We start from the raw sequence: 8,167 nt of genomic DNA on the forward strand, positions 1-8,167 counted from the left end.
ACCAATCTGTGACAACCCAATATTTTTCCAAAAGCAATGTAACACTCAAAAGTCAAATACAACAAAAACTATTTGGAATCAACGAAATTAACCTCAAAAATAAAGTGTTCAGATATCTAAATTGGGATGCATCAAATGTTAGATATTGTGCCAAGGTTTCCAAAAACATAAAGAACATTCGAAACCGGGTTATATTGAAGAAACTATAACCACTCAAATATTTAAGACACACCCGGTAAAACACTATTTAACATAAAAAGTGAAATTTCAATAAAATGCATTCTAGCCTTAAGTATCCAAACAAAAGTTGTAGAGTTCGTTAAATTGTAAACGTACATAATAAGATCGCCCAAATTGGACCTCATATGAAGAAGTTACGAATTTTCTAAGTTTCGTAACAGTAGTAGAGGGCTAAAAACTCGAATTGAAGATCGAGCGATATTTAGCTAACGCAACCTAAACGAAAGTTGAAGGTCTCCACAATAGGAGTAAAATGATAAAAAGACAAACGAAAACCGACGTCGGATAAAGAGACTATAAATTTTTAACGGACTTTAGCAGTCCCGGCCTATTAAAAACATAGCATTAAAAATAAAGTCAAAACTAGCCGACGGAGTCTAAATGAAAGTTGTTGAGCATAATCTCACCTACGCGTGGATATAAAGAACGCGAAAAACGGAGCCCGTACGCGAAAGTTACGGAATTTAGAAGATGGAAGCCAGGATTACGCCCAGCGTAATGTAGGAGTACGCCTAGCGTACTCAGGTGCAGGGTCGAGTCCCATCGGCTGCAGCTCTACGCCTAGCTAGACTCGATTCGTAAACCATGATGCAAAGTTACGCCCTGCGTAACCGAAGTACGCCCAACGTAACACGTACGCCCAGCATACTTGCCTTTCTAGCCCTATAAATAGAAGGCATAAGCTCCGGATTTTTGGCACACATTCTCAAACTCACACTCACTCTCACACACTTGCAAGCACCAGAAGGCGTCCCGACACCCTCGATTTCCGCACCCGAGCCCCGAAGAAGGTTCTACGCCACCGAGATCCCCGAGAAGCTCGGAGACGCAGCTTTCCACGGTTGAAGTTATGCTCGACTCTAGACCCTCTCTCTCTCTCTCTCCAAACCAAACAAGTGAGTTCATACCCCTACTTTTCAAGTCTTTTCATATTTTAGGGGGGAATACAAGTACAATGCAAGAAAACGTATCAATTTATATAGATATAAATACAACTTTTATCTTATTATTATTCGATATCAACATTTTACTTTACGCAATTGGTTAGTATTTCACCAACTTTATTTTTGACAGTTTTTCGAAACCACTTATATTTCTCAGGGAATCAGTAATACAGGTAACTACCAGCTTTTAAAGAAGGAACGCTAAGGACGTTTATTATTAAACATTTTACATCATCATATTGTAATATTCTTTTGGAAACATGTATAACGCAACAATGTACGTTTTTATTATATATATATATATATATATATATATATATATATATATATATATATATATATATATATATATATATATGATGGTTGTGTTACTTTCTTTACAATATTCAATTGTTATGGTACTACGTGAAGTCATCCACCCCCGAATGTTTCCGCCATTCTGGTTTGGGGGTGTGACACAATCCAACATGACTATTCTAGTCACCTCTCTCATAAGTAGATTAATCAGTATTATATATTGGAATTAATGATAGTTCCTATTTATAGGTTAAAAATAACAACTGATGACTATAAATTTAAGTTACACTGAAAAGACTAGAGTGTAGCTAAAATTACAAAGATTCTCCTAGACAAAAGTCCAGAATTTGAACTAGCAGAACTTCAGGCTGATGTCTACTAGATGTCGGTCTCCTAGGGACCTCAGAACTTGCCAAAATACCCTAAACTATAAGAAAATTTCTCACTATGTGAATAGAAATATATATATATATATATATATATATATATATATATATATATATATATATATATATAGAGAGAGAGAGAGAGAGAGAGAGAGTGTGTGTGTGTGTGTGTGTGAGTGAGGGGGAGAGAGAGAGAGAGAGAGAGAGAGAGAGTTGTAGATAAGTATGGGGAAGAAATAAACAATATCATCTATTTACAAGCCGAAATATGGGCATACATGTCGCACACTTGCTTGGGCACTACTCTACCTCTCAGGTACGATCTCGTGTCGATTAGTGGTTAGGGCTATGCAACAAAGCGGGTATGTACAAGCTAAACTTCAAAATTTTATATCTTGGCCAAACGAACTCCATTTTTGACGTACTTTATATCCACACATATGTATTTCTGAGTACTACAACTTTCATTTTGCACCTCGTCGGCTAATTATCGGTTAATCTTAAATTTAACAGTCTAAGAAGATTACATTGCTAATGACCATGTCAAATTCATAACTTCTACATGCGGACTTCGTTTTCGACTTATATAATTGAAATCCTATCAACGAGATCTTCAAATCTTGTTTAGATTATTTTGACTAATAATCAACTGATCTAAACTTCGATACCAGTGCACACACTGCAACTCTGAATCTTAGAAAAATCATAAATTCCTCTAATGAAGTCAAATTTAGACATTCTCTATATGCATGGATTTACTTTTACAATATCTACAACTTTCGCTCATATCACTTAGACTAATAAGTGATCCTTCTCTGATTCACTATTTACTGTAAATATGAGTAATATCCACCACGTGAATTAGTGAGAAGAAGGATTGGTGATGAGGCATGATCCATGTGAGAAGAGGGAACCCGGTTTGCCAACTGCTTTGTTTGTTCTTCAACCAGAAGCATGGATCGAGTTGTAAGAAACGAAAGTAGTGGAGATTGGTGATGGATAAAGGTTGGAATATGATTGAGCTTTGGAGATAGACCATTAACCAAGTACATAACCAAGTTCTTTTGTCGAACTTTGTTGTCGAGATTCTCCAATAGGTCGGCTAGGGCTTTAACTTGAGTGCAATAAGCAAGGATAGAGGAGTCACCCATAGAGATTATGTGCAATTCATTGCCAGGTTGGAAGGTAGTAGAGTTCTTGTTGTCACGAAATAGTTGTTCAAAAGTGAGCCAGGCCTGATCTGCAGAAGCATTGGTTTTCAGAATTGTATTGAGAAGACCCTGTGAGAGGGTACCATAGATCCATCATTTGACAACATTATCAATGCGATTCCATTCTGCATCAGTGACTGTGTCTGGAGTTTTTTTTGGGAGAGGTGAGGTGTTCGGAGATACCATATCCAACAACATGAGTGGAGAACAAATCCCTCCAAAAATCATAGTTGTGGCGTTCCAAATCAAGAATCAGAGGAACAGAGGATCGAATATTTGTGATCCCGTAGGGTTTGTCGGTGGTGGCCTTGTGGAAAAGAAAGGTAGGGTTAGGTGTCGATTTAGGGAAGAAGCAAAGATATTAAAGAGAGGGAAAATGAAGGCCTGATACCATGTAAATGTGGGTAATATCCCATACGACAATTATCATTCCCAAGTCAAATAGATATAGTACATGATACATTACGGTAAAATACAAGGCCTTGGGACCAACATAGCAAAGGGCCAACAAGAATACGTAAGATACAAAAACAAATCTACAAATACAATATACATTAACATTTACGACGCATGATGTCGTATCGGGTCAGACGCGAAACTTCAATGAATCATAACTTCTTCGTTCTAAGTCCGATTTAAGCGTTCCTTATATCTCCAGAATCCTCGTTACGACTACTTCAACTTTCATCAAGGATATTCGTCCTAATTATTATTTTATTTTGACGCGTATTTTATTCCTATTTATAGTATTGCTATAAACATATAATATATACAAATACATACACATAACATACATATTCATTCACATAATTCTCATTTATTACTTCAAATATGTTTCAATTGTTGACCCTAACTATTACATCATCTTATTAATGTCTAGCGGGAAATGTGGACGTTACAAATATAGACCAAATCCTAGGGTTAGGTGATATAATAATGAACCGTAATATGTAAGATTGCATTATATGACCATTTTGTGCACCAATTAATTGTCATGACAGTTGAGATGAATCACTAAATCAAATCTTCATAATACGAATTTAAAATTGATTATTTAAATAGTTAATATCATGACTATTGTGTTAACAATTTTGATAATTATTAGTGTTAGCTAATCAGACCATTATAACTGATCAATTTAGCCAGTATTGCAAAACCCGACCTATTTGGATAAGTACTTGGTCGATTAATTGTCCTGAGGTGCTTTATCAAGAATCAACCAAAAATACTCGGAATCAGTCAACCTCAATGCTACTCAGTCAAACTCCGCTCCAATTCGGTCAAATTCGAAGAAAATCGGTCAACCTCGGAAAAATTCGGTCAAATTGTTCAAACTTTGATGTTGGTGTCACTTGGTAACTATTTCATTTCCTTATTTCTTATGACGATTCAAGTTAATCTTGTATTAGAGTCGCTTAGATCTTTTTTGGGAGGTAAAGGAAGTGACATGAAACCTTTTAAGTAAAATGGAATTTAGTTATTGCTTCATAAAGTAAAATTGTTATTGGCATTAGCAGTTTTAAGGGTTTTTATTTTCCTCTTCCTAAAAATGGCAAAAATCATGTATGGCGAGGAAGCAGGAGTGGTGGGTGGAGTTTGAATACAAAGTGTGGTGGGTAGAGTATGAATACAAGTTCATGAAGTATTGTTGAGGATTGTGTCTTGTGGCATAAGATGCATGATAAAGGCGTCATTTCCCATTTCCATTTTACGTATAAAAATTGGTAATGGGAAATCTATGAGTTTTAGGAATGATATTTGGTCCAAAACCACTTCACTTGGTCAAAGATTTGGATCATAATGATATTTGAATAAGTGGGTTTTTAATACTTGATTTTGGAATATGATATCTAAATGGACTGATTTATCTGTTTCACGGACTTCTAATCTCACAAATTTGACAGTGTGGACATATTGTCTTTGTTTGATGAAACTAAAGAAAGTTGTAGTTGAAGCTATTGTTTTGACGTCTTGACGGGTGATCTGGAGGTTTCCTAATGACACAGTTTTTAACACAAATAAGTAGAAATGGGAATTGAATTTTGATTTGATAATTGATTTTTCGTATTTGTGGTTTGCCAATAGAAATAGTTTAGCTCATATAAATTAGGTTCTTTGGCTTAAACCCTATTAACCTTTTGTAATTGCTTTTTCCTTTCTATATTTTGGCTACAACCCACAACCTCACAGGGTTTAGGTTAGAGAGAGTGGTGTCATACTTTCTTGCCATGTAGGTGTATTTGGGTTAACTTTTTTTACGATAAAACTGGTTTTTAAAAAAAGTGCTTATAACTTATGGTTTTTACGAAAATCGGATTTTAAAAAGTGTTTGGATAAGAAACTATGTTTTTAGGACTAAAATGGCTAAAACGCTAAAAAAAACTTTTTTCAAGCTTTTTAAAAGTTTTATATTTTCCTATCAAACAAGCTGTTTTAAAAAACGCATTTTAAATACATAAACATTTCTTTAGCTTATTAGCTTTTTTGAAAGTTTATTTTTTCCTATAAAAAAAACTGCTTTAAAAAACCTACATTAACATTTTTTTTAGTTTATTAGCTTTTTGAAAAAGTAAAACCTATTTTGAAAAGTTATCCCTTTAATCTTATACTAGTATTTAGCTATTCAACTTTTTTTTTAAGGGATAATTGAATTTGTTGGCTTCAACATTAATGCTATAAACTATACGTCAAATCTTTTATTAATGCTTAACACCTTGGTAGGTTTCTTTGCAATATTTTGATGCCGTTGCAAAATTAATACCAACTCAAGATAGTACTATGGCTATTGAATAAACATTACGTGCACCCAATCTGGTCAGACTATGTTCATTGTGACGTGGGGTATTAAATTCAATTCTTGTTAAAGTTATTAATTTGTCTAGTACTCTAGTTCATATGCATGAAGTTTTCATTGGAAAATTCAAGTTCGGTTTCGTTTGTGATATAATATGATCTTAAAAACAATATATGTAAAACTCTTTTGTTCAAAAATATCTGTTGAGGTTTACATATAGTTTGAAAAAAATATATACGAATGAATTAAAATTATATCAATAACGATTATTAAAAAAGAAATTGATTAAACTAACAATTATAAACAAGTTCGTTAACAAAAATAAGCATCTTTGGAATTTAAAAATATCCATTTTTGTCCTAAACACGTCTTCACGGAATAGTTTTAGGTTAGTGAATGGTTTGTGAGAATTGATGTAAATGTATTTCTGAATTCACCAGTATAGTAGTAGGGTACATTCCGAAACCGATTAAATTACATTTTGGATACACATTGTAGAAATACAGTTTATATATCCCAACTTAAAATCATAGTAGAAAAACTTGTGAAACTAACTTTTATATATCCCGTCTTAAAATTATATTCACCCGTCTCATATAAATAATCTATGTTTTTTTTTTGGTTTATCCCAAAATAAGTCTACTTTTAAAAATAAATATTATTTTTTATCAAAATACACTTCATTATTAGTTAAACTATAATAAAATTAAATATAACTATCATGGAATTAAAATGCAACAAAATGAATTAAATGTCATTTTATTTAATAAAATTAATGATAATTAATGTTTTTATGATTTATATGTTTTTTGTTTGTGACAAGGGAGCAATAGAAAAATACATGAAACTAACATATGCTCATAATTCATGCCTTTCTTTGAAATTACTTTCAAAACTTGGGTTTCGAATTTTTTAGAATTTTCACGAACCGTGTTTAGGTGGGAGATAAAGTCTCATTTATATAGGAGGGACAACACAAATGAATTTGACCCATTTTCGTCGAGTATTGAATGGCTCATTCCCAATTAATCGGATAGTTTTAAGAGTTATGAATATAAAGATCATTTTGTTAAAACTATATAAAAAAACTGAATGTTTAATCAATAACTCTTATTAATATTTTAGAATAATAGCTAACGAAGTAATAGATAAATGAAAAACACACACACACACACACACACACACACACACATATATATATATATATATATATATATATAATAAATGAAGGTTTTTTTGTCACATGTCATCTTTTCATTCATTTGGACACATGACATTTTCTAGAATTTTTAAATTCCACTTGTCATTTTATTGTATTTTTTATTTTATTAAATTAAAATTCCACATTCAATATGTAAGGTAATATATATGTAAAGTATTTATTAAAAATTGTTTATATATGTAATGTATTTAATACATTAAAGTCTCATTAATTTTAATAATTCAAAATTTTTCTTATTTTTCTTATAAATTCAAACTATTCAAATTATTAAAATTTCATATTAATTTTTTTAATTAAACCCATATAATACATGAGTCTCACACTTTTATATATATATATATATATATATATATATATATATATATATATATATATATATATATATATATATATATATATATATATATATATATATATATATATATATATATATATATATATATATATATATATATATATATATATATATATATATACACACGGATAATCTGAAGAATATTGCGTAAATCTTTTGTCAAGAACCAGAGACACAAAAGCCTTGAGTGCAGCATGTGACAAGTGTCAATCATCAGCGCACTCTATTGTCACTCTGAAAAACTTTCTTGCCAATGGAATACTGTTGTACGTCTCTAGCTATTTATGGAGAATACTTTACACTATTTATCTATAGTCAAATTCTAATATACTAATTCTTAATATTCGAGGAGGGAGTGATAACAATTTTAGTAAGTTATCACATAAGAAATAATTTTTTTTTGTCACGTAAACTTAATAGGAAGCGGAAGTATGACAAATTAATAGATTTTAATTTTGAAGAAAAAATATTAAAATATAAAAAAAATGCAAATCAACGAGTCAAATCACTCCTACATAATTTCTTTCTCATCTCTCCTCTCCTCTGTTACATCCATTGTTCTAAAAAGCGCGCTATGACGTGCCTCAAGGCGTGCCATGGCGCGATGCATGGTGTAGCCGTTACGAAAACGTCAAAGACGAGTTTGTGAAACGTGACATTTAAATAACGTGTCAAGGCGCGTCTTATCGCGTTATGACGCAAGTTTTTTTCAAGGCGC

This window comes from Lactuca sativa, chromosome 9, assembly GCF_002870075.4.
Source record: "Lactuca sativa cultivar Salinas chromosome 9, Lsat_Salinas_v11, whole genome shotgun sequence".
Lineage (NCBI taxonomy): Eukaryota > Viridiplantae > Streptophyta > Magnoliopsida > Asterales > Asteraceae > Lactuca > Lactuca sativa.